The 11143-nt window shown below is 40.3% G+C and overlaps 1 protein-coding gene across 5 annotated transcripts in view; it reads left to right on the forward strand.

The window, feature by feature from the left end:
- CUL3 (cullin 3) overlaps nucleotides 1-11143 on the forward strand; it is a 95053-nt gene that overhangs the window by 44293 nt on the left and 39617 nt on the right. The gene's annotated exons all lie outside the window — the stretch shown is intronic.

Genomic DNA, 11143 nt, shown 5'->3' on the forward strand with positions numbered 1-11143 from the left:
AGAGAGAGAGGGAGACACAGAATCGGAAACAGGCTCCAGGCTCCGAGCCATCAGCCCAGAGCCCGACGCGGGGCTCGAACTCCCGGACCGCGAGATCGTGACCTGGCTGAAGTCGGACGCTTAGCCGACTGCGCCACCCAGGCGCCCCAAAGTAGGCATTTTCAAATGAACCTGTTGATCGTTCCATTTTCTCTGCCAGAAACCTGGGAATTGTTCTTGTCAGTATCTTCCCCGTTCTCTCTACTTCACAGATTTGTAGAATCTGCAGTTTTTCCACTTTCCTCACTACCCAGGATGAAAGCACCTTCGTTTCTCTCTCGGAGTATTCAGTAACTAGTCTTAGAACATTCACTGTGTCCTTTGCTATTTTCTTTTCTGTATTGCTCTTGGAGTTATTGTCTGAAAGCCACATGATCAAGTTACTGCCCTGCTGAATTTGTGTGGCTCATCTTGAAATTTTCACATATGTCTTCTGTCTGGAAATGTTTCCAGAATGTTTCCTCTCTTTACGTGATTTGCTCCTCCTTATCCTTTTAAGTCTTAGCTTAAATTTCTGGGCAGCTTTCCCTGAGCTGTGCTGTGTACTGCCCACTGACTGCAGTTGTCTCACCGTACCCGCTGCTGTTCCTTTGCGGCATTCGTCATAATCATTATTAACTGTTTAGGGCCTCATTTCTCTGCCAGACCAAACTTTTTTTTTTTTTAATGTTTATTTACTTTTGAGAGAGAGAGCACGGGCAAGCAGGGGGAGGGGCAGAACATAGTGGGGAGAGAGAATCCCATGCTGTCAGCTCGGAGCCCGACTTGGGGCTTGATCCCGTGAACCGTGAGATCCTTACCTGAGCCCAAATCAAGAGCCGGATGCTCAGCCGACTGAGCCATCCAGGTGCCCATGCCAGACTGAATTTTAGGAGGAGGGGCCAGTGTCCTCGACACGCAGCACATCTCTTGGAACAAACCGGGCATTCACGTGTAGTTTAAATAAATTCACACAGATTGGTTTTTAACAGATTATAGATACGCTTTTGCAAAATGCTTTTTAAAAATATGCTGCTGTCGATTTGGAAAGAAATTAAAGTATTGATAAGATATCTTCACCTCCTACAAAATAGAATTCTTTCATTTTCATAGACTTCATTCTCTTTGTTTTGTCTTTTTATATTTAGTGTCTGAGCTTATTAAATAAGTGATTTTTAAGATTAAGGTAATGTTTATACGTTGAAATGTGCAGAACTGGCGTGTATAAATTATTTTTGACAAATGTGCATTTATGTAACCCAGTACTTCGGTTAATAAGTAGAAATGCTTTTAATTTTCCAAAAATACAAAGATTTTTTTTTTTTTTTCTATTGATGTTTACATTCTTTTCCTTGAAGATTTTTACCCTCATTCCAGACTTCTCAGGCGACTACCTGCTAGATAGTGCAGATACCTGAACAACACCGACTGTACCGTCATGGATCTTAGACAGATATTTTCTTCCTATGAAGCCTGGCTCTAACTGGTGGAATTTGAGATCTCAGGCTCAGAGAGGGAGGAGAGAAGATGCTTCACTGTCTACCCACCCTACCACCTACTCACAGCTGGCTGACTTTTACTCTTAACAAGGAGGTGTCTGGATATAAAATGTCATGCTGCAGACCGGATGTGTAGATACTATGGGACACACTGACTCTGGAAAATGGAATCACTGGTTACATGGAGGCAGCCACTGGTCACAGTTGGTTTCATGTAACTTTGTTGTTTGGCAGGTGCAGTGTTTCAAAAAGAAAAATGTACATGTCTCTAAATGTACATGACTTCTGGTTTCTGCCACTCCACCCCTTCCTAGTGTCTGAAACTTGCCATGTTGAACTTGTAAGATCGGTTTGAGGCTGCTTAGTAAAAGTTTCATTTTCGGTTTTCATTGTGTAAAAGATTAGTGATTGGGGAAAGAGTTGAGCACGTTATGGAGAAAATCTGTCCTAGTTCTGTAATCACTTTGTGAATATAAACCATAAGTATATATTACTCCTCAGTCGATTTTTCTTTTTAAACTATAAAAATGAATGTAATAAGAAGGGAAAGTAAATACACGGATGGTATTCTGTAGGCTACCTTTGAGCAGTTAGAGTTAATGCCAAAGGAAATAGAAAAGCATTTCCTGTTGTGATATATAGGGTTACTGGAAGGTTAATAGAGAAATTTTCTGCAGAAAACTCTGTGATGAAAGTATTTGCATATTTTTACTTGAATTTGTCCATATTTCCAATTATTTTCACAAATAGAGCTATGGTAGTAGTGCAGGCTTTCTTGAAAGGTTAGATCGAGGCTGTAAATTCATAGGCATCGGGAGAGAGTTCACCCTGGAAAGGAGGGTCTCACTGCTTGTTTAAGCTGTTTATTTGGAAAGTCGCTAAGGATGAGTAAAGAGATCAAGCAAAATGTAGCCGCAACTTTGTGAAGAGAGAAGCTGAGGAACTTCTGATGCTCTTAGTCTCCTTAGTAAAGTAGAAGGTGGGACCATTGGCTTAGGGTAACTGAAGTATGTGAGGTGTTGAAGGTCAAGTGGTAGGCCGAGTAACCTGCCCCCCCCCCCCCCCCCGCCCCCGATATGCCCATGGCTGGTATCTGGAACTTAGGGATTGTTACGTTATAGGGCAGAAGGAACTTTGTAAATGTGACTAGATTAAGGATCTTGAGGTGAGGAGGTTGTCCTAAGTTACCCCAGTGGACCTGGTGGAATCACAGGGTCATTACAAAAGGAGGGTCAGTAAGTGACAGAGGTGATGTGATGACTGAGGCAGGGATTAGAGCGATGTGCTCTGAAGATGGAGGGGGGGCTACAGCTAAGGAATACAGGTAACCACTAGAAGCTGAAAAAGGCAAGGAACTGGGCTCCCCCTCAGATCCTCTAAAAGGAACCAGCCCTGCTGACATCTTGACTTTAGTCCAGGGAAACTAATTTTAGTCTTCTGAACTCTGGAACCATGAGAAAGTAAGCGAGCTACTAAATTTATGGTCATTTATTCAGCAGTAATAGGAATCTCACACAAGGACAAAGTTTGGAATATCCCCTGTGCTGGGGTCTGCCATCTGTAAATAAATGGGTCATCTGTAGTTGTGAGGGGATAATTTAGTTGAGTTGGCACAACGTTTGCATAGTGGAGGCGGTCAGCAGAGTTTATACTTTTTCCAGGTATACTTGGCAGTTTCAGACAAGAATGTTCAAAATAAGGAATACCTACTGATGGAATTAGCCTTATTGGGTATGGGGGAGAATTCTAAGGGTAGTAGCATTATTGAAACGGTTGATTGTGGGTCTGTGGTGTTTAATAAGTAGGCAACTGAATCATAAGATCCTAGAAAATAGAAGTATTAGCTATTAGGGATCAGTAAACCTGGAGACCTAGTGAGAGTGAGGAGCAGGTTCCTTTCAGTGTAACAGAGTAGGAAAGGTAGGAGGAAAAAGAAGATCTTTAGCGCCAGAGATATTTGGTGTCTTGTTAATGATGAGGCTCAGGGTTTACCCATGTCAACATATGGGTGAAGGGAATAAAATAAGGTGGGGGGTGAAAATTTAGGCACCCGTAGAGTGTATCAGATTGGTCATTATTGTCAGTGTTGGAGTTACCAATGACAGTAGGTGGCAGGGAACCGACTTGAGAGAAATAAGTAAGCTGTTTGCTGAAGCTACCAAGGATTTATGTGTTTTGGGAGGTCAGATGATAGAATGAGAATATGGAGATGATAGAGTTTGTGTTCATGTATTTTCTGCTAGGTTCTAATGCTTTAGGTCCAAAAAACATTTCTTCTTTACAATATTCTTGATTGCACATTTAGAGAAGTTTGAAAATAGCTATATTCTGGAAGAGCACAGGTTGCTTATGAGTCTTTTGGCACCTTCTCTGCCTTTAAAATGACATCTTAAGTTCAAAATAATAGAAAATAGGATCCAGTGGCTTTGAGATTATTGAGCTTCACACCTGTTCAGTATTTTTTCTGACCCAGGAAAGACACATTTTACCCATATGTACTGTAGTTTTCACATTTACGACTGACAATATAAATACTGAAGCATCCTTTTCTGATTAGATTACAATCCAAGTACCAGGCCTTTGTGTTATAAAAAAAAAAAACAAAAACAAACCAGGGCATCATCATAAATACTGTAAAGGTCAGGAGTGTTGTGCTTGGTAATTAGGATTTCTTCCTTGCCTTCCATCTCAGTTCCTGTTTCTAACAAATTAATAGGCTCATAAACGCCTTGATTACCATGCCCTGTGAACTGTTTTCTGTGTTTATGCAGTGGTGATGTAGCAGTGCATGACGTTGACTTTAGGGAGGCGAGTATTTATTCAACATAAAGTGGTGCAGTCAGAAATACGGCACATATTTCTTGAGGTAGTAAAGGAAATTAAACCTTTTTTTTTTTTTTTTAAGAGAGAGGGAGAGAGCTCGAGCCGGGAGAGGGCTGGGCGTGGGAAGAGAGACTGAGACTGAGGGAGAATCCTAAGTAGGCTCCATGCTCAGCATGAGCCCAACGCAGGGCTTGATCACACCACACGACCACGCGATCATGACCTGAGCTGATATCAAGAGTTGGATGCTTAACTGACTGAGCCACCGAGGCTCCCTGGAAATGACATGTTTGTTCATAAAGGGGACTGCTTCCATATTTTGTGTGTGTGTGTCCAGGAAATTTGGAGAACTGGAGAAAAAATATTTAATGATGAATTAAGAGGTCCTCCACTTCCTATGTTGTTCCTATGTTGTCAGTTCCTATGTTGTCATTGTTTGCCTAAGTTATTTAACTTCTCCGGGTAAAACTCTTGTTTCCTTATTTGTGAGTAAAATAGATTTGTTGCATAAGAACTCTGGTTTTTATCTTTTTGGGATTTTAGACCCCTTGGAAGAATGGTCAAGAGTCATGGACCGTCTACTAAAAGTAGACATCTGTGCATCTGCACACCACACAACATACACTTTTACATACAGTGTCAAGTGGTTTATGGGTTCCTTGTGGCCTGTCTGTGGGATCTGGTGGAGGATGTGTTGGTTAGATCATTTTTAAGTTTTCAAGTTCTTTGGACTCCGAAGGTTTTTTTAATACCATTAAAATTTTTACTAATGTTTATTCACTTTCTGAGAGAGAGAGAGAGAGAGAGCGAGCGCGCGCGTAAGTAGGGGAGGGACAGGGAGAGGGAGGGAGACATAATCTGAAGCAGGCTCCAGGCTCTGAGCTGTCAGCACAGAGCCCATTGTGGGGCTCAAACCCACGAACTGTGAGATCATGACCGGAGCCACAATCAGACGCTGAACCAACAGAGCCACCCAGGTGCCCTATACTATTTTAAAACCGAAAGTGAACAGCTACCTGTGTTGTCTGTAATGAAGGAAAACACAGGAGGTGTGAGTAGAGTAGTATTAAGTTGATGACAGTTTCTTTAGGAACTCTTAAAGTGGGTTGATGAAGCCTTGGTTGGCTAGGAATCTCCCCAGTACTATTCCTTATACTAGCACATAACACTTTCAAAGCCCTTAGTGTGTGCCAGGCACTGTTTTAAGCATATTTAAATATATTTCATTTAATCCTTAAAATACCTTTTGATTGTTGTTTTTAAGCAGTAGTTTGGGAAAGCAATAAAATTTTTATTTTTTTATTAAGAAGATTTGCATTTTTAATTTCTTTTAAAAAGTAAAAATATTTTGGGGCATCTGGGTGGCTCAGTTGGTTAAGCGTCCAACTTCAGCTCAGGTCATGATCTCACGGTCCGTGAGTTCGAGCCCCGCATCGGGCTCTGTGCTGACAGCTCAGAGCCTGGAGCCTGCTTCAGATTCTGTGTCTCCCTGTCTCTCTGCCCCTCCCCACTCGCACTCTGTCTGTCTCTCTCTCTCTCTCTCTCTCAAAAATAAATAAAGATTTAAAAAAATTATAAAAAAGTAAAAATATTTTTCTGAATATGTAACACATACTATTTACTACATGGCTGTCTCCCTGTGCTAAATGTTTTAAATACCTGACCTTCCAGGGGTTACTATACTCTCCAATGCATGAATGAATAAACCAAAGTTAGAGAGATTAACTAACCTGCCAAGATCACACAGTTAACTATGTTACTGGAATTGTGAATCCAGGTCTTTTTTGAGTCAAAAGCCCATGGTCTTTACCACTTGTGTGTACTACCTCAGTGCAAAATTATGTATATTAACTCTGCTTAACAGAATTTATGGTTATTTACCCAGGGTTGAGCTAACATTCATTCACCTTTGTGCTTGTGAGGATAAATTCATTCATTCACCAAGTATGCAGCAAGTGTGTATTATGTATTAAGCATTGCTCTAAACAATTGTGGTTCCTTTTTCCAAGTTCTGTCATTGGGCAGTTGTATGATGTGGACCTCCATTTGGGCAGATAATCCTGGTTCCCTAAACCTAATCGAAGAATAGTGACTTTTTCCATGATCTAAGCGTAAGCTTTTTTTTTTTTTTTTTTTTTTTTTTAATTTTTTGTCTTAAAGTTTGTTTATTTTGGGGAGAGAGAGAATGTGAGCGGGAGAGGGGCAGAGAGAGAGGGAGACACAGAATCTGAAGCAGGCTCCAGGCTTTGAGCTGTCAGCACAGAGCCTGACACGGGGCTCAAACTCAGGAACCCTGAGATCATGACCTGAGCTGAAGTCGGATGCTTAACTGACTGAGCCACCTAGGCGCCCCCAGTGTAAGCTATTGAAGCATATTAGAATAGTATTCTGTGTTTCTTTTCACATTTTTTTGTTTGCACCTGATACTAAAATTCTCCTTGAAGAAGTAACTTGGTGTATGATCTTAAGATTCCTGATTGTCATCAGAAGTTACTTAAAACCAGGAATACTGGAATACTTAGAAACTCACCCAAAATATTAGATACCCTAGTGGTTATTTCATCCACTTGGTAGTACACTAGCCCTACAGTGTACTATCTGATTTTTCTCTCCTAATTTTTTTTGACATTTTTGTTGATATATAACGTAAATAAAAGTGCACAAGCCTTTTTTTATCCATTTTTTTTTAATGTGAGTTTTCTAGGATTTTTGTTTGCTTTTTTTTAGTCACTTGTAGGAGCCTTTTATGGATCCTGGATAAAAGTTCTTTGTAGATACATGTTTTATAAGATATTGTCTTCCACTCTGGGCTGGCCTTTTCTCTCTTTATGATGTCGTTGAAGAGAAGTTTTTAAAGTTTTGTTTTTTAATGTTTATTTTTGAGAGAGAGAGAGAGAGAGAGAGAATGTGAGTGGAAGAGGGACAGAGAGAGAGAGGCAGACACAGAATCCAAAGCAGGTTCCAGGCTCTGAGCTGTCAGCACAGAGTCCGACGCGGGGCTCGAACCCACAAACCGTGAGATCATGACCTGAGCGGAATTCAGATGTTCAGCCAACTGAGCCACCCAGGCACTCAGAAGAGAAGTTTTAAAATGTGTTGTTTTTTTTTAATTATTTATTTTTTTTTATTTTGGAGAGGGGAAGAGAGAAAGAGGGAGACACAGAATCTAAAGCAGGCTCCAGGCTCTGAGCTGTCAGCACAGAGCCCGACACGGAGCCACGAGATCATGACCTGGGCCGAAGTCAGACGCTCAGCTGACTGAGCCACTCAGGTGCTCTCCGAAGAGAAGTTTTAAATTTACATTAATTACAGTTTTTAAACTGTAGTTGTTCAGTAAAGTGCATAAATATCTGTTTGGTCAAATTTATTAACCATGTTCAGATTTTCCACGTCTTTACTAAATATCGTTGTCTGTCCTGTTAGCTCCTGAGAAATGTTAAAATTTTAGATTTGATCATGGATTTGTCTTTTTCTTCTTTTAGTTTATATATTTTGAGGTTTTGCTAGAAAATAAAAATTTAGGGCTATTTTATCTTCCTGTTGAAAAGACTCTTTTTATGAAATATCCTTCTTTATTCCCTGTAATACTTCTTGCCTTAAAGTCTACTTTGTCTAGTATTGTTCTATGAGCTTTCTTTCGGTTTATGTTTGTATGGCAGCTTTCTTTCCTTCTCACGCTTTTGTGTCCTTGTATTTAAGGTGTGTCACTTGTGAACACCATACAGTAACACGCTTTTTAACCCCATCTGATAATCTTTGTTTTTAAATGGAAGCATATGGTTTATTTATGTTTATATAATTATTAATATATTTGGGGTTAAATTTGCCATTATGTTGTTTTTTTTTCTATTTATCTTACCTGTTCTTTATTGATTTTCCCAGCTTGCTTGCCTTTTTTTGTGTGAATCAAGTATGTTTTATTATCCATACCCCTTCCTCATTAGCTGTTATTTATTTATTCCTTTATTATTATTGTAGTGGCTACTTTAGAGATTATAACATAGATTCCCGACTTACAGTTACCTTACATATGTGTATATTTTAAACCACTTCCTGGATAAGAATTTCAGAATACTTTGACTTCCTGGAGTTTTTTTCCCCCTTGGCTTTTAGATATTTAATCCTAGGGCGTTTGTTTTGGTGTGTGGGACAGGCCTGGTAATTTTTCTAACATTGTATATAAAAAATTGGGGAGGCACTGGATGGTAGTATCTTTCTTCAAAGGACATGTAGTTCTGGCAGGCAGGTACAGCATGGGCAGATTACCATGGTCTAGTTGGAGCTGACTTTAGGCTTTGTTAAGGTTCCTCTGTTTGAGTTTGTCTTTATTCCAGGGCATCTCTTTGCTTATAGGGAATAGCTGGCTGGGGTCTAGAAGCCTGAGGTGTTTACCAGTTTGCTCTTCATGTTACTGTGCCTTCAATTCCATCTTCTGTCTCCTCACCCCTGCAGGGCTACCCGTGGTGTCTGTTGCACTCTGTAGCCTCCCAGGGCTGCTTTGTCCCTAGCGTATTGGTGTCTTGCCCACGCTTAGGTAGTAGGTCAGGAAACGTCTTGATGAAAATTACTTGCGGAATTTCTGGTTCTTCTTTGCATTTCTTTCCTTTGCAGACTTTGGCTTCATAAGTCCTAGCTGCTTGATAGCCAGCCTACCTGTGACTTTCTTCTTAGCCTCCCATTTCCAGTCCTCCAAATAAAACAAATGATTGAAGGCAAATGTCGGCCTTCTGTCAGTGTACTTGCCTTTTGTCCCAAATCTTGGCCCCACAAATCCAGATTGCCTTTGTTGTTCTTTGATGCTTTTAAACAGTTGGTGTTTCTTTGTTTAAATTGTTATAAAATGCACATGACGTACAATTTATTATCTTCATCAACTTTAAGTGTACAGTTGGGTGATACTAAGTATGTTCATACTGATGTGCACCCATCACCTCCATCACCTCCAGAACTTTTCATCTTGCAGAACTAAAATTCTGTACCTGTTAAACAGTAACTCCCCTTTCCACTCTCCTTTGAACCTTTGCACCATCATTGTACTTTCTATTTATATGAACTTGACCACTCTAGGTACCTCATATAAATGGAATCAGAGTGTCTGTCTTTTTGTGACTCAGGGTTCATCTCTGTTGTAGCGTGTCTCAGAATTCCCCTCCCTTTTTTTTTTTTTTAACTTTTTTTTGTTTACACATACTCACTTTTGAGAGACAGAGCGTGAGTAGGGGAGGGGCAGAGAGAGAGGGAGACCCAGAATCCGAAGCAGGCTCCAGGCTCCGAGCTGCTGGCACAGAGCCCAATGCGGGGCTCGAACCCACGAACCGCGAGATCATGACCTGAGAAGTCGGATGCTTAACCGACTGAGCCAGCCAGGCTCCCCGCGAATTCCCTTCCTTCTTAAGGCTGAATAATATTCTGTTGCATGTGTGTACCCCATTTTGCTTATCCATTCATTTGTCAGTGAACACTTGGGTTGTTTTCATCTTTTGGCTATTTTGAATACTGCTTCTGTGAACATGGGTGTACAAATATTGCACTAAGCCCCTATTCTCAGTTATTTTAAGAATATACCTAGATGGTGGAATTGCTAGATCATGTGGCATCCGTTTGTAATTTTTGAGTAACTTCCATATTGTTTACCATAGCAATGGCACCATTTTACATTCCCACCAGCAACGCTCAAGTGTTCCAATTTCTTTACATATTTGTCAGCACTTGTTATTTTCTGTTTTTTGTTTTGTGTTCTAATAGTAGCTGTTTTGATGGGTGTGAGGGGGTGTAGCTTTTTATTTTCATACAGCTTTTATAGTTGTTCTTGCCAGAGGAATTGGTCTTGTAAAAGCTTTTCTTTCAATATTAGAAGTGGAAGTGAAATAGCATTTTAAGGTAGATGTTATTACGAAGATGTTAAAGTCACACCTAGTAAATGGCTGTGATAGGAATGAAATAACCCATCTGGTTCTTAAATCTGAGCTCTTTTTTTCTTTTTAAGTTTTTTTATCTTGAGACAGAGAGGGAGAGAGAACGTGTCGAGGGAGGGGCAGAGAGAGAGAGAGAGAGAGAGAGAACGAATCCCAAGCAGGCTTTTCGCTGACAGCCCATTGCAGGGCTTGGTCCCACGAACCGCAAGATCCTGACCTGAGCTGAAATCAAGAGTCAGCCACTTAACTGACTGAGCCCCAGACACCCCTTAAATCTGAGTTCTTAACCACTGAATTATGTTGCTTCTCTGACACAGGTCTTCTTTCCTAAAGTCTTATAATCTCATTGTTCCAAGACCTTGAGGGTGATTACTCGTATGGTTCTAATAGGGACTGTTTTCTAGTGTTGATGCTTTTTTCTCCCACACTGTTGAGATTGTCAAAATTTAGAATAGGGAACATTGTGTTTATTTTATGATTTGGTACAATTAACACAGCTTTAGAGAAACATGACTAGGGTTTTGATTTGTTGGATTGACTAGGATACAATTCTTAAAATAAATGGAAGTTATATATATAATATATATATCATATGTATTATTTTTTTGAGAGAGAGAGAGCAAGTGTGTACACAAGTGGAGGAGGGGCAGAGAGAGAGAGAGAGAGAGAGAGAGATTGAGAATCTCAGGCAGGCTTCATGCCCAGCACAGAGCCTGATGTGGGGCTTGATCCCATGAACTACAAGATCATGGTCTGAGTCGAAGTCAAGACTCAGGACACTTAACTGAGCCCCAAATGTTATTTTTAAATAAAATTCCTTAAAACTATATATATATTTTAAAACTGTGACAGCCATGAGAGATTTTGAACTAGTTTTACAGTGGTGGA

The sequence above is a fragment of the Panthera uncia genome (assembly GCF_023721935.1).
Source record: "Panthera uncia isolate 11264 chromosome C1 unlocalized genomic scaffold, Puncia_PCG_1.0 HiC_scaffold_3, whole genome shotgun sequence".
NCBI lineage: Eukaryota > Metazoa > Chordata > Mammalia > Carnivora > Felidae > Panthera > Panthera uncia.